Source organism: Nicotiana sylvestris, chromosome 6, assembly GCF_000393655.2.
Source record: "Nicotiana sylvestris chromosome 6, ASM39365v2, whole genome shotgun sequence".
Classification (NCBI taxonomy): Eukaryota; Viridiplantae; Streptophyta; class Magnoliopsida; order Solanales; family Solanaceae; genus Nicotiana; species Nicotiana sylvestris.
The window spans coordinates 75,857,600-75,883,866 of record NC_091062.1 but is presented as its reverse complement, the minus strand read 5'-3'; positions in this window follow the sequence as shown (position 1 = coordinate 75,883,866).

Genomic DNA, 26,267 nt, shown 5'->3' with positions numbered 1-26,267 from the left:
ATGTCCTCAGACCATGATGCCCTGGGCCATGAATTATTCAGTGAGGGATTCGTAGGCCATGAAATGATATTCTCAGGCCATGAAGATGGTGCCTCCGAACCATGATGCATTTCAATAATGATATGCGAATTTGAGAGATCCTCAGGCCATGGCATGGTGTCTTTCGGTTATGAGGATAAGACATTTGGATTATGACGCCCTTGGATAGATTGGCGATATTTCAGCCCATGAAATACAATAATATGATGTTAAAAAGACAAGGCTTAGTCTTGTGAAATGAAGGGCAGAGCTTAGCCTGGTAGAAAAATAAAAAGATAGTACCAGAATAGAGCAATATTTATGCAAGGAGGGACAATGCTTAGTCCCATGCAAATGTGGAGACATGGATTAGCCTCATGCAAATATGGAGGCGGGGATTAGCCTCATACAAGTATGGAGGTAAGGATTAGCCTCATGCAAATATGGAGGCATCGACTAGCCTCATGCGAACATAGAGGCAGGGACTAGCCTCATGCAGATATGGAGGCAGGGATTAACCTCATGCAGATATGGAGGCAGGGATTAGCCTCATGCAGATATGGAGGAAGGGACTAGCCTCATGCAAATATGGAGGTAGGGACTAGCCTCATGCAGATATGGAGGCAGGGATTAGTCTCATGCAAATATTGAGGCAGGGATTAGCCTCATGCAAATATGGAGGCAGATATTAGCCTCATGCAAATATAGAGGCAAGGATTAGCCTCATGCAAATATCGAGGCAGGGATTATCCTCATGTAGATATGGAGGCAGGGATTAGCCTCATGTAAATATGGAGGCAGGGATTAACCTCATGCAGATATGGAGGCAGGGATTAGCCTCATGCAAATATGGAGGCAGGGACTAACCTAATGCAAATATGGAGGCAGGGATTAGCCTCATGCAGATATGGAGGCAGGGATTAGCCTCATGCAAATATGGAGGCATGGATAAACCTCATACAAATATGGAGGCAGGGATTACCCTCATGCAAGTATGGAGGTAGGGATTAGCCTCATGCAGATATGGAGGCAGGGATTAACCTCATGCAGATTTGGAGGCATGTATTAGCCTCATGCAGATATAGAGGCAAGGATTAATCTCATGCAGATATAGAGGTAGGGATTAGCCTCATTCAAGATGCGGGACAGGGCTTAGTCCCATGCAAAGAACGAGTAGCAAATAAGAGTAGCATATTTCTTAGCTAGAGATATATTCAATGTCTGGTGGCCCGATTGATAGTGACTTTGCTTCGTGTATATATGTTTGTGAATGCTATTGCTACGTCAAATATGCTTGCGCTCAAAGAAAAATTGTAAGTTTTGTAAGGGGAGGTTGGTTCATGCCTTCGTCAGCTAGCTCTGCTCCTCCATTCTGGAGGCCTTGTTTAAGTTTCCCTGGGTAACACCTGGCTGTTACAGAAATAGAGTTTTCAAAAATATGCAATTATTGATAAAAAATAGAGTTATTTTAGAAACATATTGAAATATTAGGTAATTTCAGATGAACTAGTGAGTATAACACATTTCAGAAGCATTGCAGCTCTCTCATGTTTGAATTTTGAGGATCCTCCTCAAAATTCTGCCCCAGTCTGGTAGATGATCCTTCGGCCGTTTGCGGGTAACGAGCTTTGTCGAACCTTCTTCGAAATTTTGAGAATCCTTCTCAAAATTATACCACAGTTTCTTAACCAATTTCTGACTGTCTATCATATGTTGGCATCGGCTGGACTTGCTCCGAAATTTTAAGGGTCCTCCTCAAAATTCTTCCCCTATTTCTGATCCACCTACAAGGATGCCTACGTATCCTCTCTTAAACGGGAATCAGTTCAAGCGTAGTTCTATTACATCAGATGAGGAAATGTAAATAGTCTAAGCATAATATCTTTTGAATGCATCTAAATTTATTGGGTTTGGCCAGACTTCTCTGTCCATTTCTGCAAGTATGAGTGCTCCTCATGTTAGCACTTTGTGAACCATGTAAGGACCTTGCCAGTTGGGAGAGAATTTCCCTTTGGCTTCATCTTGACGTGGGAAAATCTTCTTCAGCACCAGTTGCCCTGGTGCAAATTGTCTTGGTTTGACCTTTTTATTGAAAGCTCTGGACATTCTGTTCTGATAAAGCTGACCGTGACATACTGCATTCATTATTTTCCCATCTATAAGGGCCAATTGTTCATAGCGGCTCCTTATCTATTCTGCATCGCTGAGTTCAGCTTCCTTTATGATCCTTAAAGAAGGAATCTCTACCTTGGCTGGGATGACAGCTTCGGTACCATAAACCAGCATGTAGGGAGTTGCCTCGGTTGATGTGCGAACTGTATTGCAATATCCCAACAAAGCGAAGGGCAGCTTCTCGTGCCATTGTTTGTGGTTTTCTACCATCTTACTTTGTATCTTCTTGATGTTTTTGTTGGTGGCTTCTACGGCTCCATTCATCTGAGGTCTATAGGCTGTGGAATTCTTGTGCTTGATTTTGAAAGTTTCACACATGGCTTTCATCAGATCACTGTTGAGATTGGCAGCATTATCAATGACAATGGACTCGGGATCTCCGAATCGGCAAACAATACGATCTTTGACAAAATCTGCGATGAATTTCTTGGTTACAACTTTGTAAGATGCAACCTCTACCCATTTTGTGAAGTAATCAATGGCTACTAGAATAAACCTGTGCCCATTTGAAGTAGTAGGCTCAATCGGACCGATGACATCCATTCCCCAAGCGGCGAATGGCCAAGGTGAGCTTGTTTCATTGAGCTCATTTGGCGGCACTTTTATTATATCGGCATGCACTTGACATTGGTAGCATTTGCGGACATACTAGATACATTTTGTCTCCATGGTCATCCAAAAGTAATCGGCCCTAAGTATCTTCTTGGCCAGGACAGAACCATTCATATCCAGGCCGCAGGTCCCAGCATGTATATCCTTAAGTAGTTTAGAAGCTTCTTTTGTGTCGACACATCTTAGCAATCCCAAATCAGGAGTTCTTCTGTACAAGTTTCCTCCGTTGTGGAAGAAGTGATTGGACAATCTTCGGAGCGTGAATTTTTTAGTGTGGTTCGCATGCTCCGGGTATTCTCCTTTCGCCAAATATTCCTTGATGTCATAGAACCAAGGCTTCCCGTCTGTTTCTTCTTCGACGTGGGCATAATACGCCGGTTGATTATGAATTCTCACTGGGATGGGATCGATGAAATTCTTGTCCGGATGTTGTATCATAGAAGACAAGGTGGCTAATGCGTCAGCAAACTCATTCTGAATTCTAGTTACATGCCGAAACTCTATCTTGGTGAACCTCTTATTCAATTCTTGTACATGGTGCAGATATGGCAATGTTTACCGTGAAAATGGTAACAACAATTAAATTTGTAAATGTGATTCTAAAAATACGTGATCTATTTTTATGCAAGTTGTATGAGTAGATGATGCTCATAATATGAAGTTTAACGATGAAATGCGAGCTAAAATGAAGCAGTAATCTAACCGAGGGGCCTGCTGCCCGGGTATAGGACTGGTTGATGGGGGACCTCGAGGTCGATATCCGGGTCGAGCTCGAGCTATCGGGGATAGTCAGGAATGGGAGAACAGTTAGGTTATGATCAAACAAAGCTCTATATGGCCAAGGCCAAGCGATAAATAAAGAACAAGTAAGAAAACGATAAATGCCAAAGTGGCCTCGAGCCAAAGAGACTAACAAGTTAGAAAGAAGAGAGAGAGAGAGATATTATTAATCTTGTGGAGAAATAGTTGGAGCAACATCACCCATTTACAAGGTAGTGTGGGTTCCCTTTATATAGGAGGGGAACCTGGCTATAATACATGGGCATTAATGTAAAGTATAGAGATGTGACGGCTAAACGCCATGCTTCGGCGTAGGCTCTAGATAGGCCGGCCCTGTCAGACTTATCCGTGTGTCTAGGGAACTTCCCCTTCTGTTCTAGCCTCGTCCTCCATCTTCTTCGAGTCGGGCCCCGACGAGCCCCGAGGGAGGGAACTCAGTCATGGCTTCACGTCCTCGGGGACTTGAGGCATTCTTCTAAAGTGGCTTGATAGCGAGAAATCAAGTCCTATAATTTTGCTGCATAAAGATAGTATCTGCGTTTCCCAGAATGAAGCAATGGGAAATGATTCTGACACCTGACTCGTCGAGCTTCTTATAGCGTCATCACACCAATGATGCAACCTGTGGCGCGAGCTTTTGTGGCAACCGGGGTGCCCCACGAACATGTGCATTTGACATCATTTAATGTGCTGCCGATTCCTGTTCTCCAAGGTGAGTGTACCACCATCGATTCAATTCCTGAAGAGCACAGTAATTGCGTCCGTCGGTCAGTCTCCCAAAGCCTCGATGACCATGTCGTTACCCCTATAAATGGGGGTGTCTTGGCGCTGATTTTTCTATCCCAGTACCTCTGTTGGCTTATTTTCCCATTTCCTCTTATCATCTTCCTCCATCCTTGAACATCATGCTTGGGTCTCATGGCCTCAAGGCCGTTCGGCAGAGTTCCCGCAGGCGGTATTGTGGCCTATTACTGGAGCTTCCTTTTATCGAGCATGACCGAGATGTCCTGACGCTGCTGTGGTCATTGTTATGTTTGCTATTGTTTCCTCGAGATGATGACATATGAGGGTCAAATTTCCTTGCTCGCAAAAAGCTCCTCAGATTACATACCGTTGCTCAAAAGGGGGCTCAGATTATACATCGCTGCTCACCTTCATATCCCGGCTCGACGAGGGGCTCTGCCCCGAGCAGGGGCTTGCACGGATAGATGTTCCAAGAAGTGGACCCTAAGTAGCCGTGCAAGCGGGACCGAGGCTTGTTCGGTCCGCTGTCTCTCCGAGGTTCTTTTGGCCAGTGAGGGTGCTCGAGCTTCGGAGAGCTATGACATTTTTTCATCCCTCCCTACTTCTCGCCCTATCCCTTGGGGATATCAGTGTGGAAGGCCGGGATGAGGTTTCTGAAGATGCGCGTCCAGAGGAGCCCGTTGTAGGATACGGACCTTCGAAGGTAGACCGGTCTTTAGGCTTTTACTTCGCGTGTGCATCCTTTTTTTCTTCCCTTTTTGGTGTAGAGATCCTCTGTAGGCTTTTGTAATTGTATGTAAGGACACCTCGAGGGCCGTTGTACATGGATTTTTATGAATAAGAATATACTTTCTGGACTTCTGTTTTCGATTCTTGCTTTATTATTGCATGCTTTCGTGCCCTTCTAGGCCTTTGAATGTTTTCCTTTGTTGTTGACCGCTGACATCTAACTCGGATGCGAGCGTTCTTTCCGATCCTCTACAGATTGACATGGCTCTTTTCTGAGCCCCTCGTCGTACCTCGGACCATGCCTGAATTGATCCGATAGGTTCGGGCTATCGGGCCCTCTGAGTTGCACGGAGATAGTATGCTGAGTTTTTGGAGCTTTTGAGAGAGGTAACCTGAGCAAAGGTTAGCTTTGGGTACCTGGGGCTCTTTTTTGAACTTGATGCAGATAGCTTCTTAAAGCATAGGAGATAGACTTCTGTTGAGGGATTGCCTGTACTCAGGTGCTGCCTCGAGCCTTCCTGGAGCCTTTGTGATCGGAGCTTCGCGTGCTTATTTTCCTTTTACAAAAGGAAACCATGAGATCTTGTACTGCCTTGAGTCGAGTGATGACGTTGAAAGCTTCTCGAAGCCTGACTTCTATTTTGGCGGAGATCCTCGAGGTCGGATGCTCCCTCGAAACTGGAGACAATACGGGTTACTCCTTGAGGCCTGGCACCTCGTCGATAGATGCCTCTAGGGTCGAGTATCGCCCCATCGATCTGTGTTGAGACCATTGGCTTCCCGGGGCTCACATCGGATAGGTGAATCATCACTGTTTCCCGCATATATGTGGGTGGCTTTGGCTTATTCAAAAGGCCTCACTATTTTAGATAGCTACCCTTCCGCCTTTGCATAGGGTTCTTCATTTCTTCAGGCGTAAAAACCATTGGCGCACGTCCTTGCTTTAGTCTATTGATTCTACCATAGCCATGACAACTACTTTGGGGCCGGCCCGACAAGGAGTAGGGAGTGTCACTCCCGGCGCTCAGGATTCGCGGGAGTTCGCTCTAAAGACTGTGTCTTTGATAAAAGAGGAATATCTGGAGATGGTGAGGAGATGCTGCGGATGGAGCGAAGGGGCAACGCTGCAGATGCTTTCCCCGAATGACAGTATTAGGGATTCTGTTGATGGATTCTTGAGAGTATACCTATATCCTTTTGCATTTGACCCCCTTGATAAGGTCGTGTTTGATTTTTGCTTGAAGTATTGGGTTACTTTGGCTCAGATACATCCGTCATTTTGGCGAGTGGTGCCGATGATGAGGTCCTTTGCAGAGAAGGTTGGGCTAGAATTCACGCTTAGTCACCTCGTCAGGCTGTATCGGCCCTTCCATCACCGAGGCCTACTAACCCTGCGGTGCCGTTCGTCCACGCCCTTCGTCGTCGATGATGAAGAAGATGGGGATCGGGAGTGGGCCAGTCGATTTGTTTGGGTCTGGACGGCTGACATCATCCCCGTGGAGCTCATGCCATTTCCCGAGGGATGGAATTACACACGTGAGTGGAGTGTCTGGCGCTTTCTCAGATTTTGCTTATAGCAAAAACTCAGTTATGTAATTATGCTTCTCCCTTTTTGCAGCAATATCATGGACACCAGGCGAAGTTCTCGATCTGCCCGACAGGGTTCGGAGGTTGGTGACCCATTTGACCTGCGACGAGCGTAGGTGGTGAGCTGTATTCCGTATCGGATGGGGAGCGAGATACCAAGGTATGCGCGCACGCTGCCTTTGCCTTTGCCTTCGTATATTTGAGATGACATTTTCCCCTTTCTTTTGTACCGGATTTGCCGCTGTAGGTACCGGGCGGTTCCTTAGGATAAGGTAGTGTTCTTCCAAAGAGTGGAAGTAGTCGTCAGCCTCCGAGCTGAGGGACGATGGCGATAAATGGGATTTTTACCCGAATACCTTCGAAGAGGGGGCATTGCCCGAGCCTACTTTTCCCGAAATGTCTGATTCAAGGATGGTGGTTCCCCCAAGTGAATATGCTTTGCCCGAAGTTGGTTCTCCTGGGGCTGGAGGGGCAGGACCAACATGAGTGTGCTCCGCCTTTGAAGAAGTCCGCCGGCTCCACTTCATGGTAAGTTTTGGCGCAGTCATCTCGGTATTTCGCGTCTTCCATTCTTTATTGAGATTTTCTTTTGCAGGTCTTTGATAGGCTCAGGTCTGAACGAGGGTGAGTCCTTTATGCTCCTTAGCAAGGAGAAGGAGGTTGAATTGATGCATTGGCGATACGAGGCGTACCGAAGCTCGAATTACGAGAGCTACTTGATGGAGAAGGCTACCTTTCGTAGTATGCGCTTTGCTCCTTTTGACCCTTAAGGTTAACCCTTTTTCCTATCACAACTGCAGAAAAAGAAGTAGTCCTTAGAATCACTGAAGGGCGAAGCCGACCGTGTCAGAAATGCTTGAGGTGAACTAAGGGCTCAGGTGCAAGCTCAAGCTTTAGAGGAGAAAGGTGCCTCAGCCAAGGTTCCCGCCTTCGAGGTCCAACTCCGTTTGGCTTGTTACAATGCTTCAGTTCAAGTAGATATGATCACGAAGCTCGAGACCGATCTCTCAAAGGTCAGGGCTGAGATAACCGATGCTCGGGCTGAAGCGTCGTTGAGTCAAACCAGGGTTGATCAGGAGATGGCGATTCATGTAAAAGATGCTGCTAATGCCCAGGCTGAGTTAAAGCGGGCCCTCGGTCGTGAGAAGAGGATCGAAGAATATGTTCGTGATAGATCCCGCAGAGAGGTACTCAAAGAGGTCGGCGCTAGGGGCTTCATTCTCTTAGGGGAATTGGCTCGTGCAGGGGCGGATGAGCGCGATGCTCGGTTAATTCTTGCTGACGTCTTGGAGAGTGAATCTGGGGCCGACAGACCGTAGCCTTTTGGAGCGGAGTGTAGATTTCGTTGTTTTTCAATTTTGTATTTGATATCTGCAGAACATGTTTGTAGGTGGAGAACGCACCTTTCGTGTATATAAAATAAGGGAAAACTTGAAGCTTTCTCTCTTTCGTATCCCTTTCTGCATTACTTTTGACCAGGTGGGCTGGTTTTGGTGTTTGACAGGAACCTCGTGGGTCCGAAGCTAATTAGGCAGTCCTGAAGGCTTTTAAGCGCGACTTTTATCGTAAGTAGGCGTTGGGGCCTCTATACTTTGCCCAGCTGTCTAGGCTCAATCTTTGAGCCCGGCCTTGACTCAAGCTTACTAGACCTACAGTCTCCTATGCCTGCATGAGCGGATGATAATCGTTTTTATTTCTCGCCCTTGGACATTTGTTGTTTCCACTATTTTGGGTTCAGTCTCCGAGTCGCGTTGCCGCTCGATATTCAATTGACCCTCAAGTTTTTTTGTGCCTACATGAGCGGATGACGATGGTTTTTATTTCTCACCCTTAGTCATTTGTTGTTTCAACTATTTTGGGTGCATTCTCCGAGTCGCGTTGTGACTCGAGCTTCAATTGACCCTCAAGTTTTTTTTGATTTTCAAGCTGGCGACAGTGGCTCTTACGTTGTTTGGTCGTTAAGACATTTTAATATGCGGCCCAGAGGCTTGTATAGTTAACTATTTTGGATCTGGTCTATGTATCGGGTTACGATTCGAGCTCATTTTAATCCTCAAGTTGTAAATTTTCAATCTGGCGATAATGTCTCTTACGATGTTCGATCGTTGAGACCTTTTAGTGTGCGGTCCGGAGGCTTATTTGGCTGGCGATAATGGATCTTATGCTTTTGCCCGTAGGCATTTTGTAGGCTTTGTATTCCTCTCATTAAGGTCTTTTTGAAATAATTTTGCCTGACCCGTCGTCGGTTCGAGAAGAACCTCGATTTCAAGTAGTTAGCGGCGATGTTCGAGCACCTCGAAAGGTTTTTAGCTCATAGGATGAGTATGTTGAAGCCTTGTGATTTGGAGATGACATGGTCGAAGCTCGTTTGCCCGTTAAGGGAAGCCTATTTTAACTAGTTCTTTCCGAAGTATATTTGAAGTAGTAGTCTGCGATTTTGTTTAGCGACGGTCGGGCGTCCCCGAGTCCCGTTAATTTGGATAGATCAGCCGTTTTGACCATAGTCATATGTGTTTGGCTGGAGCCATTTTTATCCCGAGTGATAGTTTAGGTGTCTACACCAAGGGTATGCCCTTTCGGGATTCTTACAAATGCAACATATAGCCTAAACTTCGGGATTTTGAGTTTTATGCCTTTAGTAAGGTCTTACAAAAATGTCCATGGCTGTTGAGGTCTTACAGTTTCTCATGCTTGTTGAGGTCTTACAGTTTGTGTTGCTATGTAGAATAGATCTGGTTATACTGAGTCTTCCCCCTCGGGGTCTTATGGCCTCGGGTTTCCCAGTGTAAGGCGATTGGCGGCAGTCTTCGAATCATCAAGTTTGCTTGGGCTCGACGTCCGCCATTCGTGAGCTCAAAGTTACCTTGCTGGGGGTTTATGAGCTCGAAGTTCCAACCCTGAGGTTTTGCGAGCACCAAATTGTCAATGTCAAGTTTCCGAGTACTTTGGGGCACATTCGGTGGAAGGATCCTTGCTGAGAATATACTTAAATTTCCTCTTTCAGAGTATGAGATACTGAAAGATGTTATTTTATTGCTTGGCATAAATACATATCATTTCGTTGTTGTGAGCTCGGCCCGCGTGGGCACGGCTTCTTGGACTATTTGGTCTGGTACATGATTCCCTATTGAAACTCGGTATATTGTTCCCCAGCCCTTCTGAGCGGTCGGCGCTTTTCAGAGAGAGGGGGTGTCCTTCATCGTTTGATTGCAGAAGGATGGAATGCGATCTTGTTAGATCCTCCTCAAGGGGTACGCTACTCTGCTAAGAACCTTGCTGGTGAGATCTTCTTTGGGGCGGAAGTCCGATCGAGGGGAAGGAGCGCAACTATCAAGGCCTTGGGGTCCTTGGGTAGAGTTAGCACTTCTGAATGCCCTGGACGAATGTCCACGTACAGGTTAGTAAAAACAATGAAGGAAGGAGGTAATATTTCTTTTCCGCGGGGTGTGTAGGCGATGTTCCGGGGTTTGATAGGTTCTTGATTTCGGAGTGTGGATTCTAGTACGGCCCTCCACCGTGTTTAATCGAACTTGGCTGAAGATGTGGTTCGATTACCCTTTGATCCTTTCGAGAGTGGAGGTATCGATGCCGGCGATGCGTCTTATGATGAGGAATTTCCTCTTGTCGCGTATTGCTTTCCGCTAACGGTTTTAATTTTGTCCTTTGCATGGAATTTCATCCCTCGGGTGAAGTGGGGGAGGTGTTGACTTTGTGTGGTATGCCCGTGGTTGTCTGAATAAGGCGTCCGCACTTTGGGCCTCTTTTGAAGGTATGGGACTCGGCATTCCCGTCTGAGCAAGTCGTGCGGTACCGAGAGAATGGTCTTTCTCATTGCTGTAGCGATCACCGTCTGGAATTTGTCAAAGATTTGAGAGGTGGTCATGTTTTGACCCAGTGGTCCGAGCCGCAATATTAACCTCAGCCCGACAACGTTGAAGTGTTGATCGAACCACCTGAATTCGTGAGAACATGTTTTATTTTAAATAGATCAAATGAATGAGAAGGTTACCAATGGGTCAGTGTGAGGCCGAGGCGAAGTCTCAGCATCTTTTTTGCTGGATGTAAGGGTGTCCTCTGGAACGTATCCCCGGAGCTGCCTTTTCCTGATAACAAGCATTCTTACTTTCCATTTTATTAGTCCTTGGAGGGTGTCGCCGTTCCTCCACTATTCTGGCAATACATCGCGGTTCATTTGCTTCGTTCTTCCTGGTTGCCTTCCTCCCTCGGGGCTGAATTCGAGCCTGATCGCTCGATAGTACTCGGCGGCAAATTTTACTGAGTAGCACGACTGTTTTCCTCCTGAGCCGGCGGCCAATTTCGACCCCGTGGTCATGCGCGACATGCAGTTCCCGGCTAGGTTGTGATTCCTTTGAGGGGAATTTGGTTGAATAGGTCTGAGCCGTTTGCCGTTTGGCGTCCCTAGTTTCGCTTATGGTGAACACGATGTTTGGTATAGCAATGCTGAAATTGTTCTCTAATGGGCGAAGCGCCCCTGCTGGCCGTGCGTCCTCGTTGAATCTGGCTTTTTTAAAGATTCCTCGAAGATGTTGCCCTCAGGCCATTTCCTGACCGTCGCGAGGTAGATTGCATCTTGGGGCGTTCCTCCTATCCACGACACATGGGTGGTGCCTCCTTCTGTTTGGCATTAGTTTCTTTGCCGGGAGCCTGCTTGGGTATATTGAGCCCGATGAGGCTCCCGGATGGTCATCCACGACGCTGATTCGTGGCTGCTGCTGGGCACGGGCATCCGACCAGATCTTAGCTGGTTATCTGATCAAGTTTTGTTTGACCTACCTCGAAGTCATTGAGCTTGGGCTTTAGGCGAAGGCCTGTGTTGCCTATTCACCTGAGACCGAGGGCGATCTCATTCGTTCCATCGAGGAATGAGGTGCGAATTCCCCGGGCATTTTATTTCCCCTTTGTTCGGCCCTGGATGTGTCGGCTTTCCCATCACTACTTCGATGGCATTGGCGTGTGTCTCTATAGAGGAATCTACCGGCACGGTGAGCGAGTTTGTGGGGTCGGGTGCTAGGCCACGATGCCACATCACGGTTCCTTTTGAGAGTGTTTCCTCGAACCTTTTCAATAAGATGGGCTTGGACTCATCATTTTGAGGGTCGTTGCCTTTACCTGTGCATGTATAAGCGGTGATATGATCGTCGGGATCTGGGGTCCCGTTGTACTCAGGGAGTTCTGGCATTTCAGACTCCTTTGAAATGGATTCCGGCACCACTTCCACGGGGGATGGTCGTTGCATGAACTTCCACGAACCTGACTCGATCCTTTTGGAGAGATCCCCAAGCAGCTTTGCTATGGCAGGGTCAGTTATCGATCTGTTGTTGCTTGATTTCTTAGGTACTCATTCGGCGGAGGGGAGCTACTTCTAGCGCTACTGTACTGGGAGTCTTCGGTGGGTTTGCAACTGAGCGATAGCCAACTACTGTGCCTGCAACATTTCAAAAATAACATGAAGACTAACTTTCTGTTCCTCCCGGGTTGGGGTTTTTTGGGCTTCCTGTCGGTCGTTGTGCCGTATACTTCTGTCGGTGTGGGAAGTTTTGTAGACTTGTTGTGCGTCCTGTGAATCCGCGTCCGCTAGAATCAGTCTGGGCACGTTATAGGGATTCTGTGGCAGCGTTCGAGCGGCTGGAGCAGCCACACCGCTTTCGTCGTGATTTTCGAGGTAGTTATTTTCAACCCTGTTTTTCGAGCCAAACATTTTGACCTGAAATCAAGAGATCTTGGACAAGAAAAAGTGTGAAAGGTAACTTGGGTTTGAGCAATGAAACCAGCAAGAGAATAATCACTATTATTTTTAGCCCCACGGTGGGCGCCAAACTATTTACCGTGAAAATGGTAACAACAATTAAATTTGTAAATGAGATTCTAAAAATACATGATCTATTTTTATGCTAGTTGTGTGAGCAGATGATGCTAAGAATATGAAGTTTAACAATGAAATGCGAGCTAAAACGAAGTAGTAATCAAATCGAGGGGCATGCTGCCTGGGTGTGACGACCCAGCCGGTCGTCTTAAGAATTAATGCCCTGATCCCCTATTAACTGCTTTTTCCAAGTATATTTCTGCTAATTTGATTTGTCGGGATGCTCAATTTTGAGTTTCGGGGAGTTTTGGGACACTTAGTCCTTAAATGAGATCTTAAGTGTTGGAAAATTGACCGTAGTCGGAACAGTGTGAAGACCGCCTTAGAATGGAAATCCGGTGGTTCCGTTAGCTCCTTTGGGTGATTTTGGGGTTAGGAGCGTGTTCGGATGGTGTTTTGGAGATCCGTAGCTAATTTAGGCTTGAAATGCCGAAAGTTGAAATTTGGAAGTTTCCTGTTCGATAGTGAGATTTTGATCCGATGGTCGGAATGGAATTTCGAGAGTCGCAATAGTTCCATTGTGTCATTCGGGATGTGTGTGCGAAATTTTAGGTCATTTGGACGAGGTTTGATAGACTTTTTGATCGAAAGCGTATTTTGAGAAATTTGGAGTTCTTAGGATTAAATCCATGGTTAATTCGAGGTTTCGATGTTGTTTTAGGTGTTTTAAGGATTGGTACAAGTTTGAATAAGGTATTAGGTGATGTTTGTGCTTTTGGTTGAAGTCCCGAGGGCCTTGGAGTGATTTTGGATGGTTGACGGGAAGTTTGAGAAATTGTTGCAGCTGCTGTATTTTTGCTGCTTCTGGTATTTTTGCATCTACGGTTTGGGGACCACAGATGCGGCGCCGCAGAAGCGGATTTTGGTCCTTTCTTCAGGAACCGCAGAAGCGGTAGAATTACCGCAAAAGCGGTACCGCATCTGTGGATTTAGACTTGCAGATGCGAAAGTTGGGTCGTTAAGTGAAAGTCGCAGATGCGACATGTGTTCCGCAGAAGCGGGATCGCAGATACGGTCCTAGGGCCGCAAATGCGAAAATTGCTGGGCAGAACATATAAATAGTTGCCTTCGCGAATTTTAGGGATTCTTTCACCATTTTCATCCGGGTTTGAAGCTTTTGAAAGAGATTTTTGAGGAAAACAAAGGGGAATCGCTTGGAGGTAACGTCATTGACTTCATAACTCATTTTATGTGATTAAAGACCTAATTAATGGTGAGAAATTTGGGAAAAATGGGTAATTAGGGCTTGAGTTTAAGAGGCCTTTAATTGAGGATTTGAGGGGTCATTTGGACTCCGATTTTAGTGTTCTTATTTTGTATAGACTCATGAGAGTACAAGGTTTTTGAAAATGTAAATTTCACCCAATTCCAAGATGTGCACGAGGGGCGTTTTGGTCATTTTACCTAATTTCACGTATTAGCTTAGACTTTAATTGTAGAATCAGTTACTTGAAGTGTTATTTACATTATGCAATTGAATTGAATAGATTTGGGCCATTTGGAGTCGAGTACTCGTGGCAAAAGCGTGGTTTCAGGTTGACTTTGAGCCGGTTCGAGGTAAGTGGCTTGTCTAACCTTGTGTGGGGGACCTTCCCCTTAGGATATGATATATTTGGTAATTGAATGCCTTGTACGTGAGGTGACGAGTGCGTACTTGAGCTAATTGTTGAAAATCCGATTTTACTTTAAATATTTCAATTGAGTTCCTTTTTCCTGCTTTATTCTACCTGCGAATTTAGCCTGTTGTAGTTTAGAAAAGCATGTTTAGTTGATTTAATTGCCTATTTGCTCAAACTGCCTTAATTGCAGTACGTGAAGCATGTTAGGCTAGAATTAACTGTTTACTTGGTACGAAATTTTGCATTTAATTGAGTATTTTTGTGTTGCTTCTATGTGTTTTTAATTTGGGACTACGGGATGGCATCCCGGGAGATCCCCTGTACGTATTTATGATCTGGACTGAGGTGCGGGATACCAAGAGATCCCTGGCACGTATATTGAGGATACTGAGAGATCCTTGGGATACCAAGAGATCCCTAGAATATATTGAGGATACCAAGAGATCCCTAGCATACATTGGGGGTACCGAGAGATCCTCGGATACCAAGAGATCCCCCGCATATATATTAAAGGTATTAAGAGATCCTTGGGATATTGAGAGATCCCCGGTTATCATCCTTGTTATGAGTGTTACTTCCTGGTGTTTGCCATAATTTCTGTTTCTGTTATTGTACTCCTTATTATCTTGTGTAGATTCTTACTATAGTTTTTTAACTGTACTGCTTATCTTATACTGTCATGTCTCATATTCTTTATTTTATCTCAGTAGGGCCCTGACCTTCCTCGTCACTACCCAACCGAGGTTAGGCTTGGTACTTACTGAGTACCGTTGTGGTGTACTCATGCCTCTTCTGCGCATGTTTTTCATGTGCTGATCCAGGTACTTCTACTCAGGCCTATCATCCTTGAGGAAGCGACTGCTCTAGAGACTTTGAGGTACATATGCCGCGTCCGCAGACCGAGAAGTCCCTTTCTATTCCTGCTTTTAGTATTTTAGCCCTTTTGTGTTTTTTCTGTTCGTATAAGACATTCCGGAGTTAGAGCCATGTAGTATTGATCTTAGCTTGTGATTCGTGGGTTTCTGGGTCTTGGATTTGGATATTGGTTTTGAGATTTATATATGGTGTATGCCGAGCGGCACATATAAACACTGTTATTGCCTTATTTCTATTTTTTAATTGTTTACTTCCACAAGTTTTGGTTATCTTCCACAATTTAGGCTTACCTAGTCGTAGAGACTAGGTGCCGTCACGATGGTTCACGGAGGGAGAACCGGGGTCGTGACACCGGGTATAGGACTGGTCGATGGGGGACCTCGGGGTTGATATCTGGGTCGAGCTCAAGCTATTGGGGATAGTTGGGAATGGGATAAAAGTTAGGTTATGATCAAACAAATCTCTATATGGCCAATGCCAAGAGATAAATAAAGAAGAAGTAAGAAAATGATAAATGCTAAAGTGGCCTCGAGCCAGAGAGAACGAACAAGTTAGAAAGAAGAGAAAGAGAGAGAGATAGAGAGATATTACTGATCTTGTGGAGAAATAGTTGGAGCAACATCATCCATTTACAAGGTAGTGTGGGTTCCCTTTATATAAGAGGGGAACCCGGCTATAATATATGGGCATTAATTGTAAAGTATGGAGATGTGACGGCGAGACGCCATGCTTTGGCGTAGGCTCTGGATAGGCCGGCCCTGTCAGACTTAACCGTGTGTCTAGGGAACTTCCCCTTCTGTTCTAGCCTCGTCCTCCATATTCTTCTAATCGGGCCCCGATGAGCCCCGAGGGAGGGAACTCGGTCATGGCTTCACGTCCTCGGGGTCTCGAGGCATTCTTTCGAAGTGGCTTGATAGCGAGAAATCAAGTCCTCTGATTTCGCTGCATACAGGCAATACTTTGGAATTCTTGGTGGCCCACTCTCCATGTATCTGGTGCACAAGCAAATCTGAATCACCGATTACTAGTAGCTCCTGGATATTCATGTCGATTGCCATGTTGAGTCCTAGTATGTAGGCTTCATACTCTGCCATGTTGTTGGTGCAGGGAAATCTGATTTTAGCAGATACCGGATAATGTTGAATTATTTTTGATACCAAAATCGCTCCAATACCCACTCCTTTTTAATTTGCAGCTCCGTCAAAGAACATCCTCCAACCGGCTATGCTTCGACAATGTCCTCTCCTACGAATGACACCTATTCGTCAGAAAAATACATTTTCAAGGATTCATATTCTCCTCCCACTGATTTTCAGCAAGATGATCTGGCAATGCTTGTCCTTTTACCGCCTTTTGAGTTACATAGACGATATCGAACTCACTTAACAGTATCTGCCATTTGGCTAACTTCCCAGTTGGCATGGGTTTCTGAAATATATACTTCAGAGGGTCCATCCTAGATATGAGGTATGCAGTATAGGCGCAGAAATAATGCCTCAGCTTTTGGGCCATCCAGATCAAAGCAGAGCAAGTGCGTTTTAGCAGAGAGTATCGTGCTTCATAAGGTGTGAACTTTTTACTTAAGTAATATATGGCTTGCTCCTTTCTCCATGTCTCGTCATGTTGTCCCAGAACACATCCGAAGGCTCCATCCAATACATATAGATAGAGTAGCAAAGGTCGTACCGGCTCTAGTGGGACCAAGACCGGTGGTGTGGACAGGTACTCCTTGATTTTGTTGAAAGCTTTCTGACAATCCTCGGTCCAGCTTGTCTCGGCGTCTTTCCTCAGTATCTTGAAGATAGGTTCACATATGACTATGGACTGTGCTATGAAGCGACTGAAATAGTTGAGATGTCCTAGGAAGCTCATCACGTCCTTTTTTCTCCTAGGCGGTGGTAACTCCTGAATGACCCTAACTTTAGACGGGTCCAGCTCGATCCCCCGACGGCTGACAATGAATCCCAGTAACTTTCCTACGGGAACCCCGAATGCACACTTTGCGGGGTTCAGTTTCAAGTTGTACCTTCTTAACTTGTCAAAGAACTTTCTCAAGTCCGCTATGTGATCCGCGACCCTCTTGGATTTGAAAATGATGTCGTCCACATACACCTCTATTTCTTTGTGTATCATATCATGGATGATGGTTGTCATGGATCTCATGTAGGTAGCCCCAGCATTCTTTAAACTAAATGGCATCATCTTGTAGCAGTATACCCCCATGATGTAATAAAAGCAGTTTTCTCTGCGTTTTCTTTGTCCATCCAAATTTGGTGATAATCTGCGAAGCAAATCTACAAAGGATTGGAGTTCATGCTTGGTCCAATTGTCGATCAGGATGTGTATGTTTGGCAGTGAAAAGTCATCCTTGGGAATTCCTCTATTTATATCCCGATAGTCAACACATACTTTGACTTTCCCATCTTTCTTTTAGAACTGGCACAATGTTGGCTAGCCAGGTTGGGTACTGAATAACCCTGAGAACTTTGGCTTTGATCTGCTTAGTAACTTTCTCCTTGATTTTTATGCTCATATATGGTTTGAACTTTATGAGTTTCTGTTTTACTGGCGAACTCAAGGGATTAGTAGGAAACTTGTGAGCCACTATGGACATGCTCAAACCGATCATGTCATCACACGACCATGCGAAAATGTCCTCATATTTCTTTAAGAAATGAATGTACTCCTCTTTCTCTGTCAGCGATAAGTGAATGCTGATGCGAGTCTCCTTGACGGTCTCGGTGTCCCCCAAATTTACTGCTTCGATTTTGTCCAGGTTGGACTTAGGCTTGTTCTCAAAGTTTTCAACCTCCCTGACAACTTCCTTAGGTATCTCATCTTCTTCATCCGAATCATTATCCTCATATTGTGGTGCCTCATTACATGTCACAGTCACCGAAATGCTGTAGAAAGAAAAATATGGAAGATAATAATAAATAATAAAGAGCAATGCATTTGATTAAGACTTAAAACATCCAAACAAGTACGGCTCGATGAATTGAGCATTTATTTTGAAACAAGTGAGTCTTTAAAATAAAATTACTTAAAATCTTAGATGCCTAGAATGACTATAGAAATAAAATTTGCCAAGCTACCCAGGGACTCGGCGGGCCCGGGACAGTGTGGCAATCCAGTTCCTAAGAACAGCTCCCTTCTCCATAGTCTGAATAGTGAGGCCTTCCTCCTCCTCCTCAATTATTGCACTGCAGTCCATGTCTTCATCCTCCAAGAACAGATTCCTCAACCCAGCTAATGCTTCTTCTTCTGCAGTTCCCCATAATGTATCAGCTTATGAAAACGTTAAAAATTACATAAATAGAATATACATTAAGCTATAGGGAGCCTGAAGTAGGCCCAAAGCAAATCCTGGCATACCAAGCCTTCACTAGTCTCAAATGCCCAAGATTCATTGCCACATTTGTGTCCAGGTGTGTCAAAGTTCCCTAAGGACCTCAAGGATCCCGGGCAGTGCTCGCACCTAGAATTTTTCAAATAAGGACTGATTATGTGTAGTGTGGAAGAACAAGTCCTGGTATGCCAGAGTTCAGAGAGATCTTAGGGACCTCTAAGCAGTACACATACCAGAGGGGCAAGACATAATAATCTAAGAGTAAGTGAGAGTGCATAATTTGAAAAGGGTTTTGGTAAACATTATAGAGAGGACTCTTAGAGATGAAAAGACTTTCTGAAAACTAGAACTAATTTGGTGGTAAAATAGCTTGAGGAAAAAATGAAAAAACTTTGAAATCAAAACACAAATAATAGAACAACCACATTCAGAAACACTTGGCAAGTAGGTTCCACATAGGGAGAGAGGGGTTGGGGACACATAGAATACACCTTAGTGTATAGTGGAGCACAAAAGCAAACAGATGTACGGAATTATTAAGTTAGTTACAAGGGTAGGTGATTGAGACATGGAGCAAAGATGTTGAGAACACATAAGAGAGACTAGATGACTTAGCAAAGCAGAGTAGGAAAGGACTAGATGAATAGACTAGGAAAAATACCACACAAGCATTCATAATGTAGGCATGCTAATCACACACTGAACAAAACAAGATTTTAGACATGCTAGGTAAACAATAGATAGGTTAGCATAGTTGAGACATGCTAATAACATACTGAACAAGGCAGTAGGAGGCATGCTAGATAAATAGTAGTCAGGCAAGTAGAGTTGAGACATGCTAATCATATATTGAACCATGCAATATTAGGCATGCTGGATAAATAGTAAACATGAGTAGGAATGAACTCATGACTGATGAACTAAGGCAGTAATGAAACACATAGGGTTTAGATTCTAAAATTTAATTAGAGGCATACCAGTTAAGGGAAAGAGAACACAAGATGTAAGACAAGTGTTGTGCAGTTTCTAGCCTTGGCTTACAGCCGGCAAGACTAATGAAGATCACAGGTAGCAGAAAGAGCAGAGAGCTTTTTAGAGTGTAAGAGTAGTGGTGAACTAATATTTTTCTTTAAGAAGTGGAATAAGAGAGTTTATATAGTAGTTCAAGAGTAGAGCGAATAAGGTAAAGTAATCACTAATCTGCAATTAAGGGATCTCAGAATCAATCACACAAAAAGGTTCAACATAGTCTTCCCCCTAATTAAGAGCAATTAGCCAACGGTAATGATAGGAACTAGTTAAGGTAAGTGGTTCAAATCAGACTAAGTAAAGATCTTCAGAATAAAATAATCAAGGGTTAATTTAAGGAAAGAATCATGTAAAGAATCAGTAAATATACAGCAATCAAATAAGGCAAGAATGACTAATTAGGGTCATAAACACGGAAATAATTAAGAATCATGCACATGAATTTTTTAACAGAGCGAATCACTCAGCAATTCTGGAAGGAACATATCAATTCCCATAAACAAAATAGGTTGAGTAAGACATTTAGGAACACAGAGAAATTAGGCAGAAAATAATTCAAAAACCCTAATTTGAAAACACTTAAATGAGGAAAACAGCCATAGAAAACTTGAAAGCACGTCAACACACAGAGATTCGAACAATAGAAATCATAGAAATCGAAACCTGAAGTAGAGTAGTGTTTAAAAACTGGTTAGTAGTAGAGAAGTAAAAAAAACCTAAAAAAATAGCCATAGAAGTTTGAAAATACTTCAGATACCTAGAGGTTCGACCAATAAACAATAAGAAAGACAAACCCTAATATAACAAAATGTTCAAAAATCGATTAATCAGTAAAGAAACAAAGGAGCCATAAGGAAAAAGCAACGACGAACTCAAATCACTCCAGATATACAAGGATCTGGATGGATTCAAGTCCAAATGCTAAATTTTGAAGAAAAGAGAAAGGGTAAAGAGAATCTGGCCTTTGAATCAAAGATTTGAGGTGTGAAACTTTGATAAAAATCACTCCCAGACCATAGACAGACTCTTAAAGAGTTTTAAATGAGATCTAGACCAGATCTCTTTGAGGTCCTTCCACAAAACCACACAATCGAGCAACTAGGGGAAATAGGAGACAAGTAGAGGCCTCGTACAGCCATGGGAAGCTATAGATCGAGTAGGAATAACAGAGATAAGGGTTGATTTTAGGTGGTGGCGGATTGGATTAAGTTTGGTCTCAGAGAGAATTAGAGAGGAGAGGGTTTCAGGGGCGGCAGGTGTAGGCAAAATGACTAGGGTTTGGTGGTCATTGGGACTAAAAAAGGAAGGTCTTAATGTGGACTGTTGATCTAAAGGATCAATGGCCACGATTTGATGGGGTTTTGGGTCGGGTAAGCTTAAATTGGGTTAGGGCAGATGGGATTTGGGCCTGGGTAGATTTTGGGCTAATGTGGGATTAAAAATTGGGCTAGATAATTAGGCATCTGAAAATAAGAGGGCCATTTATTAAATAACCATTTAATTAATAAAACAATTTTAAAAATAAATAATAGGTTGTAAAAAATGGTTTTCATGCCTAGAAATATTTTAAAATAATTACTTAATATTTTAAAAATATAAAGGGCTATTTTCTGGTAAAATAATGTAATAATACATGCATGGGCTATAATTGCAAAGTAATTGCAATTGTATCCTAAAAATACAAATGTGGCTATTTGTGTAATAATTGAAACTTAGTACAAATGCAAATGATAAAAGTAAGCCACCAAAATTACTATAAAACTATTTGTGATGCAATTAGTGATTGTTTTATAAATAAAATGCTGGGAGAAATTAATTAAAATATTTTAAAAATGCAGAAATTGTATGAAAAATACTAATTGATGCCCATGCATAGTTTTGAAAATATTATGTGAAAAATTGGGTATCAACAACAGGATCAAACCCATGCAATGCCCTGTAATCACTCCTCAATGAGGGGCTACACGTGATATTAGCGCGCGGGTCATCATATTCTTTTACTACACATTACCCTCCCCTTAGTGGTTATATAAGCAGGTTTAATTAACGGCCCCTAAGCGTCTGTTACCCGTCCCTTCCTTTTGCTCCTGGAGGAGTTTTGGACCTCTAAATCTAGGCAATTCTAGACAACCTAAGGTGTATAAAAAGGAATATCTAGGCGACAAGCAAAGAACATATAGGACAATCAAATAGGGGAAAGCAGTTAAGGCTCATAATTACCTCCACGTACATAAGAAAATAAATGGCACATCTCAAACAACCGATTTTGAATAAGTTTAGAAAGCCTAGGAACATGATATCTAGATGAACATGATAAAACAGAACATGCAGCGTTTGTTTTAAAGGAAGTGGCAGAATCCTAACCAGTTTGCCTACTGGTTATATAGCCCTGTAAAACTTAAGCAGTTTAACACAATCAAAACGCAATTTCCAGTTTTTATATAGAGATTGATTACCTAAGGCTTGCCTAGGCGTGGGGCTGTTTTGAACCTTTTCATGGGCAATTACTTACTTTAATCGAAATAGCCATGTTTAACGAAATACAAACAGAGTTCCTAAAAGACATGATATCTAATGCATACAGGAGTGCCAGTTTTATTAAGACAAGATTATTATCCATGTGGCAGGATCTCTGAGTGACAATACTTGTGCAAAATTAAAGCATGGAATAGTGATATGTAGTATACTGAAGCAATAAACATGAAGCCCTAAGAACAGGACATCTAATGCAGGTTTAGCATGATTTGAATGCAAATGAACACATCAGCCCTAGAGCATGGCTTCTAATGCTGATTCGTAAAATATAAAGCCTACAACATGTTTTCTACCCAGTATTTCCCACAATATCATACAACTATCCTCACTTTTCACTAGTCACCCCAATATCTATTTACAATTAATTATTACAGACCAATGATTGAATAAATTACATAAATAAAACATAAATTAAGCTATATGGATCCTGAAGTAGGCCCAAAGCAACTCTTGGTGTACCAGGCCTTCAGCAATCTCAAATTCCAAGAATTTATAGCCAATTTCATGTCCAGGTGTGTCAGAGTTCCCTAAGGACCTCAAGGATCCCAGGCAGTGCTCACACCCAGACTTTTCACGATAAGGATTGACTAAGTGTAGTATGGAAGAACCAGCCCTGATATGCCAGAGTTCAGAGAGATCTCAAGGATCTCTAAGCAGTACATATACTAGAGGGGCAGGATTTAGTAACCTAAGAGTAAGTGAGAGTGCATAATTTGAAAAGGTTTTGGTAAACATTATAAAGAGGACTCTTAGGAGTGAAAAGATTTTCTGAAAACCAGAATTAGTTTAGTAGTAAATAGCTTGAGAAAACTATGAAAACACTTTGAAATCAGAACACAAATCATAGAACAACCATATTCAGAAAAACTTGGCAAGTATGTTCCACACAGGGAAAGAGGGGTTGGGAATACATAGAATACACCTTAGTGTATAGTGGAGCACAGAAACAAACAGATGTACAAAATTCTCAAGAATTTGTAGAATTTCTAAGTTAGTTACAAGGGTAGGTGATTCAGACATGGAGCAAAGATTACAGCAGAGACATGTTAAGAACACATAAACCTCAAACACATAACTAGAGTTGCCTTGAGAGACTAGATGACTTAGCAAAGTAGAGTAGGAAAGGACTTAAATGAATAGACAAGCATTCATAATGTAGACATGCTAATCACACACTGAACAAAACAAGATTTAGACATGCTAGATAAACAGTAGACATGCAAGTATAGTTGAGACATGCTAATCACATATTGAACAAGGCAGTGTTAGGCATGCTAAGCAAGACAGTAAACAGGAACAAGAATGAACTCATGACTGATGAGCTAAGGCAGTAATGACACACATAAGGTTTAGATTCTAAAATTTAATCAGAGACATACCAGTTAAGGAAAGAGAACACAAGATGTAAGAAAGATATTGTACAATTTCTAGCCTTGGCTTACAACCGGCAACACTAATGAAGATCACAAGTAGCAGAAAGAGCAGAGAGAATTTTAGAGTGTAAGAGTAATGGTGAACTAATGTTCGTGTTCAGAAGTAAGAATAGAGGAGAGTATATATAGTGATCAAGATTTTTAAAAAAATACGATAAAGGAGATCAATCATTCAGCAATTAAGGAAGCCATATAATCAATTACACACAAATTACTGTAATTTTCCCATAATTAAGTGTAATTACCCAACGGTAAAGGCAGAATACATTTAAGGAAAGAAAATCAAGGGAGCAATTAGGGGTAAATAGACAGAATTCAATTAAGGAAATAATTAGTGAAGAATCAGTAACTATCACAGTTAATCGAATAAGGTAAGAAAACTAATTAAGGTCGTAAATAAAGGAAATAATCAAGAATCAACACATAATTTTTAACAGAGCCAATCAATGAATTAGAAATTCAAACAGTACTGATTTAGGGGAGAAAATATAGGTTTTCCACAAATAGACAAATACGGTAAAGTAGAATTTCATAAATATACAGAAATTAGCTGAGAAATCGAATCAGAAACCCTAATAGAGATGAACTAGGGTAAAATATCACAAGACATTCAAAGTCAAAGCACAGGACAAATAATGTAACAAGTAACAGGGAAAGACTCAAATCGAAACAAAAATATAAGAAAATTAGGGCTTTAGCATAAATCGACTAGGGTCCAACAATTTTAGCAGAAATCAACCAATAATACTTAAGAACAGACAATTAACATTCGAAAATCAAAAAACTTTGAGAAGACGAGTTTCACTAAACCCTAGTTTTAGGAAAAATAGAAAATCACTTGAAAAAACAAAAAACTTTCAAGAAAGCATGTGAAGTACGTTCAATCCATCTCAGATTTGTACAGATCTGAGAATATCAAAGATAAAATTAGGGTTTTTTTAGAAGTAAAACAGAGATGAGAACATGGACTTGGGAATCCATGGATTAAATAAGAAAGATCTTACTCAAGGTCGAGTCAAATGGCCTGAAATAGGCAAGAAAACCCCAAGGTGTAACAGACCGCCTAGGTCCCTTGAGAATCTCCTCAAGGATCCAAGAAATGGAGATACCATAGCATGCAGGAGGCTGATATAGGCCTGAGACAACAGAGAAACATCGTAGAACGGAGGGTTAAGCCGGTGACGGCGCCTGAAGACTAGGGTTTAGGTAGAGAACGTTTGAGAGAGAGGGGAACAAGTGACAGCGGGATATGGTGGGAAATGACTAGGGTTTGGAGGGTGTAGGTGGGTTTAATTATGGTAGGGGAGTCCTGGGCGTTGATAAAAAATGATCAACGGCCAAGATTGGCAAAGGGGTTTGGGTCGGGTGAATACAGTTGGGCCTAGGGGTCTTGGGCTGGTTTTTGGTTTAATATTAAGGGTTTTTTGGGCTGGTATAAAAAGGGTCAAAATTGAAATGTAAAAGGCTATTTGTTAAATACCCCAAACAATTGATTAAAAAATAATTTGTAAAATAATCATTAATTATAAAAATGAATTTCATACATAGAATTGTTTTTAAAATAGTTATTTAATATTTTGAAAATGCAAAGGACTAATTTCTAGAAAATAAAACAAAAATGTACGCATGGGCTATAATTACAAAGTTATTGCGATTATAGCCAAAAGGTGTAAATCTTACCATTTATGAAATAATTTGGACTTAATAGGACCACAAATAGTAATATTAAATCAAGAAATATTTTAAAAATATTTGTGATGCAATTTTGTAATTATTTATATGAAGAACATATTGAAATAAATTAATTTAAAGATGTAAAAATTATGGGAAAATACCAATTGATGTTAATCCGTAGTTTTAAAGGTATGTATGCATTTCAAAAAAAATATTATAGGAAAAAATTGGGTATCAACGCCGCACATGAATGGCTCTGTCTTCGCCAAGAAAATACTAAGAGTAGGGTATTTCTGGATGTCCATGGAAACTGACTGCATCAAGTATGTTCAAAAGTGTCACCGATGCCAAATACATGCTGACATGATACGAGTACCACCCAATGAACTCAATGCAATAAGTTCACCCTGGCTTTTTTCCTCTTGGGGCATGGATGTCATCGGTCCAATCAAACCCGCTGCTTCAAATGGGCATAGGTTCATTCTTGTGGCCATAGACTACTTCACAAAATGGGTGGAAGCTGCATCTTACATAGTGGTAACTAAGAAGGTCGTAGCAGATTTTGTTCGGGATCGCATTATTTGTCGGTTTGGAGTACCAGAGTCAACATCAACGATAATACCGCCAATCTCCACAGCGATCTAATGAAGGCCATGTGTGAAACCTTCAAGATAAAGCATAAGAACTCCACAACATACTGGCCGCAAATGAACAAAGTCGTAGAAGCTGCCAACAAGAACATCAAGAAGATACTGAAGAAAATGGTAGATAATTACAAACAATGGCACGAAAAGCTGCCATTTGCTCTACTCGGGTATCGTACCACGGTTCGCACATCAACTGGGGAAACTCTCTACCTATTGGTTTATGGTACTGAAGCGGTTATTCCTGCCGAAGTACAAATCCCTTCTCTAAGAATCATACAAGAAGTTGAGCTCAGCGACGCAGAATGAGTGCAGAGCAGATACGAGCAACTAGCTCTCATTGACAGAAAGAGAATGAATGTGGTATGTCACGGTCAACTCTACCAGAACAAAATGGCAAGAGCTTTCAACAGAAAAGGTTAGACCAAGGGAATTCGCACCGGGGCAATTGATGCTAAAACGAATTTTCCCATATCAAGATGAAGCTAAAGGGAAGTTCTCACCCAATTGGAAAGGTCCCTACATGGTTCATCAAGTACTAACAGGTGGAGCGCTTATACTTGCAGAAATGGACGGAGAGAT